Below are 13,369 nucleotides of genomic sequence, written 5' to 3' on the forward strand. Positions count from 1 at the left end.
GTGTCCTGTTCTCTCTCTGTAGTTGTCCCATTTATAAAGAACTCCAGTAAGAGGATTAAGTCCCACCCTGGGTCAAAACTTACTGGAGTAACCTAATTAAAAGGTCCCACCTGTGATACATTCACACCCACAGTAATGGATTAGCTGTAAGGACATGATCTTTTCTGGGGTGCATACAATCTCAACTACCACACTCCCCTTCTAGACCACAGAAAGACATGTTCTTTTCAAATACAAATACATTCATTCCATTCCAATATCCCAAATCCTCTAATCCTTTTAGTAAAAACATTAAGTTCAAACTGTCATCAAAAATTGGTTATAGGCATGGTCTGTCCTAGGGGAAAATTCCACTCAGGCTGCAGACCTGCGAAACTGAGAAAAAGTGTTTGCTTCCAATATACAAAGGAAGGATAGTCATAGAATAAATTTTTCCATTGCCATAAGAAGAAATTTGAAGGAAAACTGAGTTCATGGGTCCCAAACAGTTCCAAAAGCCATTAGATTTCAAGGTCTAAGAGTCTTCTATAGAACCATAATTTCTTGTCCTCAGAGTTGATGGAGTGGGAGCCCTGTGTTTTCCAAGGGCTCACCCAGCATCCATGTTATTGGCTCCACCCTTTTCAAGCATCAGGATGCTGTCCAAACTCTAGGCTCCAACCTCTTAGAAGACTGGGGTGATTGCCACACTTTCCCCAGTCACCAAGGCATAGGCTTGGAAATCTCCTCAGCTGAATCCTAGCTCCTCACTTTCAAATTCTTCTTTCCATTCAACATCAGAACACACTTTTGCCACTTTTAAACAACCACTTTTAAAACAATGGTTGCTTTTCTTCAAGATTGCAAAGATACATTGATCATTTATTTCTAAGTCCTCACAGGAAGTACTTTTAGTGTCCACATTTCTACCAAGTCTCTTCAAAGCAATCTAGGCCTTTTATATGAAGCATCTCAAAATTCTTCCAAATCTACTCATTAGCCAATTAAGAAGACTTTTCAGCATTTTTGGGTTTTTTTTGCAATCAAAGCACCACACTTTCCTGATATGTTTTAGTTTGGTAAAAGCTGCCAAAAGCATTATACTAGAAATGGGTTGGCTTTTACAATGTTGTTTTATTGGCAAAAGCTTACAGTTCCGAGGCTGAGAGAAATGCCTAAATCAAGGCATCATCACGTGACATCTCTCTCTGAAGATCAGCTGCCAATGATAAGGTACATGGTGGTATCTGCTGGTCTCTGCCTTCTCCTCTGGGCTCCATTGTTTCCAGATTTTGGTTGCACAAGCTTTCTTTTTCTCTCCAGTGATTTTGTCTCTACTTCTGCATGTTCCTTTCTGAGGTCCTGTGTCTTTTTTTCTCTGTTCCCATCCCATTTTAAAAAGACTCCAGTAAGAGGATTAAGATCCACCCAGGGTCACATCCTACAGAAGTAATTGCAAACAAGGTTGACAAACCACTGTATTATGGATCATAAATGAGTTTTATTTGGAAAAATGTCTTCATATTTTTAAAAATTTTACCCTTGTATTTTCAAAGAAACATAATGTTTGTCTCTGCATTCCATATGGAAATTAATGAAGAAACTAACATGCTTATTTTCCTGCCAAACCTGACAGCCAATTGTTAAAAATATTCTTTTCTAAATGATCAGAAATGCCAATCAAATTAAATCCCATTTCCTTATGGAAAAAAAAAAAATGACCAAGAAAGATTAAATATAACAAATTATAGAATGGAACAATGAAATAAAAACTTCAAGGAAAACTTTATAAAGATAAAAGTAAAAATAAATTCCAGGCTAAATTCATAAAAACAATTTGCAATTTTTCTCTCTTTGCATCCAGAAACAGTTAAAAGGACAGTAGAATTACCTATTATTTAAAGACATTATATTATTATCATCTGAAGCTGCTTTTTAATATGCTTGCTTTAGAACTGAAGGAGTGTTTTTTGACTTTATTTCTTCTATGGTAATTTTCTCCTTAGATTTCTATATTGGAACAGTTTTTATTAAGTCCATTTATCCTAGAAAATCATATGTGTCATCCAAATTCTCAAAACTGTATGCAAAGAACTCATGATTCTCTGAAATTCCATTATTTCTCCATTATCATTTCCTGTTTATGAATTTGTGTTTTTTCCCCCTTGATTTAGTAAGATGATGTCTTATAATATTTTACAGTAGTATTTAAGAGCTCATTCTTATATTTTAGGCCTTAAAGTTTTCTATTTTCTAAACCATTGATTTAAAAGATAAAAGATGTCAAATAATAACTAGTCATTGGATGCACATCCTTATCTGTTATTCTGTGAGGTTGACTTCCTAATTACATCAGTTTCATGGATCAGCAAATAGTGGATTAGGGAATTAATAAAAATATGCCACATGACCAGATTGTGGAAGATTTGAACCCTAGGCTTTATACTCCAAAGCCTGCACATGGTATACCATTTCACTATTCAGTCTCTTTGAGATACTTTTGACTGACTGCTGAGCCTATCAGCCTTATGTTAGCTAAATAGAATCACAGAGACGAGTGGAAAAAAATCAGTGGTTATTTTTCTATGTAATGTCAGATATATTTATTACTAGGACCTGATTAGCTATGTACCAATTTACTCAATAATTCAGTCACCTCTCTGACAAAGCCAGCGAACAAATGTAGAGTTGATTTCTCAAAGCCTTATTCTCTAAAGGATTATTCTGTTCATTTTTATTTTAAAAATCCTTCAACCACATTTGCCAGAATTAGTATCTTTATTACATAGATATCAGCTTTGAGGATCATAAAGGTTACGACTTTCTCAAAACCAAACTTAACCTCCCAACTCAAGGTCCAGGGCTTACTCCACTTGTGTATGGTATTTCAAAGTGATGGTTAGAAAATGAAAAAGGATAAAGGTTAGCAATATAGAAACTCAATATTTTTTTACTTTTTCAATCAAACTTTTTATATATAAAGTGAGGAAGCTCATAAGAAAAAAAAAAGCCCTCAAAAGAAAAGGAAGAATTTTTTTCTTGAATTTAAAATTTCACTCTCATTTATTTAATTTATTTAATTTAAGTATATGAAGAGGTAACAGAGATATAAATGTCAAAACTTAAATAAAAAGGGGGAGGGATATTTAGAAAAGTTCTAGTCCTGATTCATCTTATGCTATGTCCATCCCAACATCTTTAAAGCAACTGTCCCACCAGTATCTATAGATAAGCATTCAGATTTGTTTCTAGTCTAAAAGCTCTTTTTGTTTCTTTACAATGAAGTACATGCATATTTTCTTATTTTCCCTTCTTTTTATATGAATGTAGTACACAATAATAAATTTTTGCACTTTACTTTAGTCATTTAACAATGTATCCCCTGTAAATCACTCCATATCAGGTTATAGAGGTCTTCATCACTCTTGTGATGGATATACTGTATCGATGGATATTGTATGGATATACTGTAGGCTATGCAGACACTTAGCTATGTGTGGACATAATAGGTTGTTTCCTTATTTGCAATGCTAGACTGTATACTTTTGTCCATATGTATTTTCATTTTATTGAGGAGATAGATATACCTTCAGGGTAAATTCCCAGGAAGTAGGATTTCTGGCTCTGTTGGGAGGTTTGTTAGATACTGCAAATTGTCTTCCAAATGGGTTCTACCAATGTGCCTTCCCACCACTCATGTATGAGTGACTCACCAAAATAATTTGTTATTATCCTTAATATCTTTTACATCTGACATTTCCCATGTCTGATAGATAAGAAATGGTATCTCAGTGCAGTTTTAAGATTTTCTGATTTCTATCTGCTGAAATTACCCCTCTATTCATGCATGTTGTATACCTTTTCCCCTTGAGCCTTTAACAAAAAAATCATAGATTTTAGCACCCTCTGATAATTCTAACATCTGCGTCAACTCTAAGTTTGGCTCTGTTGATTTCTTTTTTCTTTACCGTGGCAGTTTTCCTTGCTTGTTTGTTGTGCCTTGCATGGTATAATTGTTGAAAGCTGGATATGACATGCAGAACAGCAGAAATGAAGCAAAGTTATAGGTCTGGAAATAAGCATTCTTCTTCTTCAATCAGACCTAGTAGATGTTAAATTAGTTTGGGATTTTGTTTTTGCTGTGGTTACCCACAGCACATATTGCCTTCTAAACCCTCTAACATTACCTTGTTCCTAGGTTAGGAGCTGTGTTGCCAGGTTTTTTCACTATGTTCCTGCTTTGCTTCAGCTTTAGATTCCCTATTATGTGAGACCTCAAAGAGTGTCTCTCTCCACACGCTTGCTCCCTTTCCAGTGGAAAATAGATTGCTGTTCATTGGTGCTTAATGCTTGCCAAGGTGATGCAGAGAAGGGGAGTGAACAGCATACTTTGTTATTTTACTCTAGACTTACAGATAGCTGCTATCTCGCACAATCTCAGGACCTCAGGACTGGGTGCACAGTAATCCTTCCCCTCTCTAACAGTCGGGAATTTGTAATGCTCTGAATGCAGGATATTTTCCTACCCCTTGTTCATGGCTAGAATGTTTTTTGGATTGTTTATTTTGTTTTGTTTTGTCTTGTTCTCTATTTTGTTCTCCAATGGCTTAATAGTTTGAATTTCAAAGAAGAATAAGCTTGGTGAGGCTTTTTGACTTGTCCACAGTGTCATCTGCAAACCTTTCCCTGACCTGCTCCAGGAAGGAGAATTTTTCCAATCTCCTTGCTTTCTACCAATCTCTTTTTAAATTTTTTTAGTTTTTTAATTTTTAAAGAAGCCGTAAATTACATAAATATTAAATTTAAAAATATAGGAAATTCCTATATCCCTCACCAACTCCCCTTCCACACTTTCCCCTTTAACAACATCTTTCATTAGTGTGGTACATTTATTACAATTGATGAACACATATTGAATCATTGCTACTAACCAGTCTATAGGTTGCATTATGGTTTACATTTTACACTGGAAAATTTTATAGGTTTTGACACAATGTATAATGGTCTGTATCTGTCATTGCAATGTCATGTTAAACAGTTCCAAAGTCCCCAAAATGCCCCAAATACACCTATTTTTCCCTCTCCCCCATCAGAACATCTGGTAACTGCTGCCTTTATATCAATGTTACAAGTTCTTCCATTACTAGAATAGTAAAAATTCTACTTAGTGCAGTGTTGCATTCTCCCCTTATGTTTGTTCATTCCTCAGTCTTGAGGATATGGGGATGGTGATGCCTACTCTGCTTCTGATTGAGAGAGGGCTTAGATCCCATGGGGCAAATGAATGGAGCTATCTTGCTTGCAGTTGTAGATACTCTTTGTTATTTGGGATATGAGCAGTCCATCATCATCCTTTTGTTAGTTGACCTGGATGAATATGATGAACTGGAGAGTAGGAGTTGGCAGCCACTCTGCTGAGATTCAAGGCTCAACTGGCACATGAACAGACTGAAGATTTAAGTCTCTGGGGCACATATTTAATGGTAAGTGCTAAATATAGGTTCAAATAAAAGGGGCAGAAGAGCCATATGCAGGAAAATTATAGAGTCTAACTCTGATACATTGAAGGAAGAGATATCATATATTTCAAGATAAAGCCTACTGACAGAGTGCCAAATTCCTGGGATTTTTCTCCCCTGCCTATAGTGTCCAGATGTCTCTAGAGCCCTCAGTAGCATCCCTGCTTGAGGCACTGTTTACTGTGGCAGTCAGTGAGAGCTTCCTAAGATATGCATTAAGTATAACCTCTGGAATGACCTCCCAACTCACTTTGAAATCTCTTAGCCATGGAAACTCATTTGAATTTAGTATTTCTCCCTTTTGGTCTAGGTCTTTTTCCAAGTGCATCATCAGTTGGCATTTGGTAACTATCCCTTGATGCCAGGGAGGCTCATCCCTAGGAGCCATGTCCCATGCTAGCAGGAAGGTAGTGAGTTTATATGCTGAATTTGGCTTAGAGAAAGGCCATATTTGAGCAACAAGGAGGCTTTCAGAAGGTAACTCTTAGGCAGTATATAATACTAGGCTAAGTTTTAATTTCATAACAATGAGGTTCATAAGTATAAGCATCAATATCAAAGGCCTGGTGTATTGGTCTGTCCTCCTTTGTGAGGCACTGCCATATGCTCTAGGGACTCTTGCCACTCTATTAGAGAATGCAGCAGAACTCGCCAGGATGGAAATTCAGTATTCTCTCAATTATTGTGTGGGTCTCCACCCACTGAAACAATACTCCATGACCACTTGAACACATTCATATTCCAAAGAGGCATGCCTCCAGTACACTACTCACCACATATCCCCCTCCATTGATATCCTGCACCAGTAATACTCCCCTGCTACAGGTGTGATCCTTCTCCAATCTAAAACCTCTCCAAAATAAAAATAATAAAAAATAAAAGTAAATAATAAAAAATAACAAATAACACACAATTGTTTGCATTGTATCTTTCATTACCATAAGATCTGTTATCTTTTATGCACAGAAAGAAATTCTTCTGCATGTTCCCCTGTGTATTATTTTTTTCGCTTTATTTTGAAAGAAGCTTTAGGTTACAGAAAAGTCACATAGAAACTATAGAGAAGTTCCATATACCCTCCTCCCCCTCTTACATTTTTGCATATTAATATTATCTTACTTGAGTATGGTGCATTTGTTGCAATTGGTGGACAAATATTGAAGCACTGATACTAACCATGGTCAATAGTTTACAATACAGTTTACATTTTGCACCATATATTTTTATAGGTTGGGATAAAATTTATAATGGCCTTTATGCATCAATGCAAGATCATGCAGAACAATTCTAATGCCCTAAAATTGCCTTATGTTCCATCAATTCCTATCCCCCTTCCCTTGGAGACTATGGTAATCATTAAGTTTCAATTTTTGAAGAATAAGGTTCATAATTACATCCATTAATATTGAGGGTTGACATATTGGTCTCTTTTCTTTTATTAGAAACTGCCTAATGGAGATTCTTGCCCCTCTAATTGAAAACATAGCAGGACTCCACAGTATGGGAGTTTAATATTTTCTTGTCTATTGTGTGCATTTCCACCCACTGAGATAACACACTATGACTAGATGAACACTTTCATATTCCACAGAAGCATGCTCCAGATGCACCCTATCCCACATACCCCCTCACCTCCAATGCCCTGAACCAGTAACCCTATATTTTCCAAAAGAACATTCCCACCATTGTAGTTTTAACCACAGACCTACAAATCCCCAGAGTTCACCTGCTCCTTCCTCCAGTCTTCTCCCCAGTTCCATGGATAGTCCAAACCAACCCTCCCAACCTACTCACCCACATATTCTAGCACCACTGACCCCCAATTACATCGCTGCACCACTCTCACCACCATCTGCTGGCAAACCACCACTTTCCCCCTTATCATAGGTTTTGTTTATATTGGGCATTGGCTTACCACACCATACTCCCTTTCTGTTTCCCTATAACCTATCTTCCAAACTTTTTAAATGTGTCTTTTGTGGAGGTCAGAAAGATTCAGAAAGTGAATGTGAACTCCCTTGTTTCTGGGGCTTCCAGTGGTTGTCCAGTCTCTGCCTTAAGCAATTTATTTTAGATGAAATAATTTTACACCTTGTGGGGTAGCCCACTCTGCCTATTGGACTATGTCCCAGATAAATCAGTGATTTGTGTCCCTCCTCCCTTTGGAAATGCCCATCTTTGATTTCAGCTTTGTTGGTTATTTTGTAATCCAAGTACTCTGACAGGTACAAGAAAAACTATGAATTTGTAGATTATATGGTTTTTCCTTATTGTTACGGTTGGAAAGATGTATCTTAAACTGAAGGTGAAAGTACTCTTCATTGAATTTTAATCTATATTTTTCTAATAAAGAATCTATGTTTCAATCCATGTTTCAGGGAAATATACATAAAATATTGTATATACAGTAAAAGATATTTTGGCTTTTATAGTATTGATTTTTTTTGTCATTATTTCCTCAATATTAAAGAGTTCTTCATATTTAAGAGATATTATTTCTTTATATATTTGTTTTATATTTAGATATTTATTTTATTTACCCTTCATAATTTTTCAAGCTTTTCAGTTGACCTTTGACTTCATTAATGTATTTATTTTGACATGCAAACTCTATGAATATATATATGTATACACACATATTAAAATGTACTAATGTTTTATTACATTTCTTCTGATTTGGAGTATTTGAGTAATAAATAGAGACTAAAGAATAATCCACCTTTTTTTTTTTAATCTTATGCAATTTCCTTTTCCACATTTAAATCCCTGATCTATTTAGAGCTTATTCTAGGGCTTTGTGTAAAGTATGCATTTAATTTGATCTTTTTTGAAATGATTCCTCAGTTTTTCCAAAATTGTATATTTAATAATACATTTTGTTCCAGTCATCTGAGATGGCACCGTTATCCTATATTAAATCTACTTCAATTTCTTTATTTTCGTTTCTATTTTAATGGTGCGTCTGTTACACAGTATTACCTTATGTATTTTAATTAAAGAGTTTTTATCACATTTTAATGTTTGTATGATTATTCCATCTTTGTGGTTTTTCGGTTTTAAAGTTATATTGCTATTCATTTTTGTGTTTTTCCGTATGAATTTTACCATCAAATTGCCTAGTTTCATAAAAGCTTGCTGTTTTTTTTTCATTGGAATTGAGTTAAGCATACAAAATAACTCAGGACAAATGGGCATTTTCATGATATTGTCATCCTATTAATAAACAGTTATTATTTTCCATTTGATCACCTCACTTTTATGTGTTTCAGCATTGTTTTTGTTTCTCTCATATACGTTTTACACACTTTTATAAAAAGTTTTTTCCTATGACTAAATCTTTGTTGCTATTATAAATGGGAATTTCTTTACCATTATATCTCACAACTGGTTATTTTTTTATATAAAAACTTATTTTCCATGCTGTTTTTAGCCTGCTACTTACTGAATTTGTTTATTTTTAAAATTAGCTTTATCATGAGTGCTTCAGAGTTTTCCGTGTATACTCTTTAATCAGAGATAGTTTTACTTCTTATTTATCAAATCTAATGCCTGTAGTTGATTCATCTTGTCTAATTACATTGGCTAACAAGTGTTTTGAATAGTAGTGGAGATGGTGGGCATTCTTGCATTCTAGAAGAAATGATTCTAGTGTTTCCTATAAAGTACAATCATGTTAAATATGTAGCCATCTACATATATGTAGCCATCAGATTGTCTTTTCCAAACATAACAGTCACAGTATATCCAAATGCTGTTCTTACAATATGACACTGACATCCCTTCAACCAAACAGTAGGCACTACCTCTCCTCTCCTTGAATCATGGTAGAATTTATGACCACCTTGGCCAATGGAGTATGGCCAGAGTAATTCCATGTGGCCTCTGCACTAGAAAATAATGATCCCTTGCAATTCTTCCTTGGGTTCTTGGAAACACAAGGTAGAATTTAAGCTTATGAATCAAAATGAAAATATGATAACTATGATTGTCTATACCCTAAATAATAGAGGAACCACTTATAGAAAACAAAACTACTGGGGATGAAAGGAGAAATAGACAAAAACATATTAAAAACTGGAGGTATTACTACATCACACTCAGTACAGGCAGGCCAGGTAGACAATAAATAAATAAAAATACAAAATATCTAAAAATGTTATCAGTAAAGTAGAATTTATGATTGTATATTTTGAACTTTATACCCTGATAGCAAAAAATAAATTTTCTCATGTGACTATAAAGCACCCTAAATGATTGATCATATATTAGTTCAGAAAGGATGCACTATTAAGTTCTATAAAGTAGAAATATAACAAGCAACAATTCTTAAGTTTTTATTTCCACATTATAAGTGAATATTTTCTTTCAGATTTCAACAAATGTCTAGAGAAAGAAATACATCTTAATGATAGAAAAGAAATTAAACTATGATGACAAAACATACTGCTTACAAGTTCTTTTAAAGACTTGCAATCCTTAACATCCAGAAAATAACATTTAAATAGTTAAAAAAAGTTTTCTGAGATCTGTTTTTGAAGAGACTATGATAATAAATAAATTGAATTTATTCTATAGTTGTTATCAAGGTAAATATATCATTGTGATATATTAAATAAATATTTTTTTATTTAACACTCCTTTTTTATTTAGTGGTATTTTAAGTAGAATTTCCTATTTATATAGTGTCTATGTTATTATTCTGATGGAATTTTTATTTCACATTTTATCTATATGCAAAAGAAAACCCACACCTAAACTTAAACCTAACATCTTAAACAAAATGTATCTCAAAATGGAACATTTGAAGTTAAAATTTAAAACTATAAAACTTTAAAAGAAAAAACAAGAGGAAGCATTTGGGAATTAGAGACTGGTGAGGTGAGTGAGAAGGGAAAGAGGGATGCTGCTAGAGAACATTACCATCACTCTGCTGAAAGAGGAATTCCACTAAGGCAACGACTTTGTCTTTAGAAGTTTAAAATACATTAGAAGATATGAATATTTATATAAATGGTGAATTTCAATGTATGATATAAGTTTAAATTAAATGTTATTACTGAAAGAATGAGACTAATCCCAGCTGTAGAAAAAGCATCACATTTGAGTCAGCTGTTAAAGAATAACAAAAGTATAGATAAGAGAGTATATGTTTTCAGGATGGAAGATAAATCATAAGAAACTACACCAATGTAAAAAATTCTACTGTCCATTTGGAAAAAAGTAATCAAGCAATGTGGGATGATACCATGAGAAATGAGGGTGGAAATGCAAGGTATTTCATAATGGATACCAGATGGTAGGTACCATATGTAGTAGAGACTTTAAAACAGAATAGTAAAACAATTAAAGCTGTATTTTAGAAGGAAGAGCGGGGGCTGGTAAGAGATTGGAAAGGAAAGACACTGAAGTCAAGGGGACAAATTAAGAGGTGGTTATATTAGTAGACCAAGTCATAGGAAGTAAGAGCAATGAGGAAAGCAGAGGAAATGTGTTGGAGAGATATGGAATTCATATGTGCTAATTGTATATATCTGACGGTGAGCGATTGAGAGGACAAGGCTAAACGTATGACAGCACACTTTAGAGGTAGCAGTTATAGTTATAGACATTGATGAACTTTCTGGAAGATAAAGATATGTAAGGTTTTAAGCTTACATTATCAAAGACTTCCTATGGGACAAAGGAAGGGAAAGGGTGTATTTCCAAGAAAGGAGGAAGAGGAAGAGAATCATAACCAGAAGAGTAGATTCATATTTGCTCAACTTGTGAGGCTTTACTCATTGCACTTCTTTAAGAATACTGGTAAATGTTTTATTGTCACTACCGAGGACTCCATGTTTTCATTGTGAAAATGACAATAAAATTTTACTATACATTTTATATGTTGAAATAGAAAAGTCAGTAAAGTTTTCATGAATAAAGAAGCTACTTAAACTTGCACCTGGAAATGGAGAAGTTAAACAATTTGAGAGAGGGTGTGATATTTGGATAAATCTACAGGTACGTTTTCAAATTTTATTAGACTTTAAGTTTGCAATCATTAAACCATAAATTCTAATTATACCAATTTCCAGAACTCAAGATAATAAAGTGACAACACACATATCTGTATGTGAAAAGGACTAGTTTGGCTTATATTCTGTATTAATTGACAATAATAGAGAAAGAAAAATATACATTATAGAAGCAATTATAAGACACCAAATTCTGCTTCATATTATTTTACATACCCATTAAAGCATTAGTATATTAACTGTGGCATGCAGATGAACTTGAATGAAAACTAATGAACCACAAGAACCACAGGACCAAATGAGATAAAACATTTCTTGGTTTCGTGCTGCTGACAAGGAAGAGCAAATCGCTTAATGCTGTGGAAATCCCTCTCCATCCAAAATTCAATTTGCCATAGCTTCTGATAGCATATTTTTATACACTCAAACTAAAAATGATTAAATTCATTTCATAAAATAATTTCTTGATTCATATGCATCCTAACATTCAAATTCAAATGCATGGAAAAATAAGTATTTGAGATACCTGAGTTCTAAGACACTTTTATGAATACCATTGAGCAAAGAAAATTATTTTTCTTCTCATTTAGTCTCATCATTTTAATTTTAATTTCTTTGACTTGTCAGAAAATGTAAGTATCCTAGAAGTAGCCTGAAACAAAATGTGCAGCAGAACTATATTCACTCCTCAGGAAAGAGGCTTTGATCCTATGCCGGGTATCAGGAATACATAAAAAATGATACCATATCATGTACTTAAATCTAGGAAATATAAATTGCTATAGAAGAAAGAAGGAATGAATTAATTCCAAGCCTTGATCATTTTTTTTTTCCTGGTAGCTACATCATTTAATAGGCAAAGAAAAAAAATCATCTAATTTCAGATATGACATGGTGGAATCTGTTGAAGCCCACAATTGGTATGCTGTGCACAGACCCTGTTCAGGGGCAACAAAATGAGAGCTCAACAAAGGGAATCCTAAGAAAGCAATTTACAACCCTCCCCACCCTACCTTTAGCCATGCCAACCTTGGGCACACGTTAAGCTGTTCACAATCATATTTGTTTATATTTGGAAGCATATATAGATCATAATGCCCTATGCCCACTCCCCATGCTCAAAAAATGTAATTTAAAAAATTCCTGGATGCCTCCATCACTTGGGATCTGACCTTTAGTACAGCACACTGTGACCTATAACACTTGTCTCCATACTCAACACTAGTTAGACTGCTATGAAGCTTTGTGGGTCGTGAATCTGCTGACATCGGAAACTGACCCCCATAATCTGGGCTTCAGAATGGATTTGAATTTTTAGATAGTAGAAGAGGCAAGTTAACTTTTCAAACCCTTCTTCTCCAGGTGAATATAGTAGATTCTTGAAGGAAGAATTGTTTTCTAGTGGTGCCATATGTCTTTTTCTTAATTTGCGTTTCCTTATAGTTTAATTTGTAGGTCATCTTTAAGAATTTGACAAAATTTCATCACATATTTCACATATCTTTCTGTTTTATTGCTTTGAAGGTATATTTGTCAAGTGAGAAGGGTAAAGCTGTTTTACTTAAGAATTTGTTGTTTTGATTTATAACTTGTAAATAGGTATAGTAGAAGAACCTTCATTTTCTGAGTTATCAGTGCCCTTTGTGCTGCCACATCAAACATCACCTCCTACTCCTCCTCTTAATGATGTCAGCTACATTTGACAGAGTTGATCATATGTTCTTCCTTTCTTTAAATACTGCCTTTTCTTAGCTTCCGGGACCACCTTCTCTCAGTTTTCTGGCTCATGTGCTCTGCCTCCTTTGGCCCTCATGGCTCAGCCCTCAACACTCTCTTCTCTAGTGAATGGACTGTTAA

Source organism: Dasypus novemcinctus, chromosome 4 (assembly GCF_030445035.2).
Source record: "Dasypus novemcinctus isolate mDasNov1 chromosome 4, mDasNov1.1.hap2, whole genome shotgun sequence".
Lineage (NCBI taxonomy): Eukaryota > Metazoa > Chordata > Mammalia > Cingulata > Dasypodidae > Dasypus > Dasypus novemcinctus.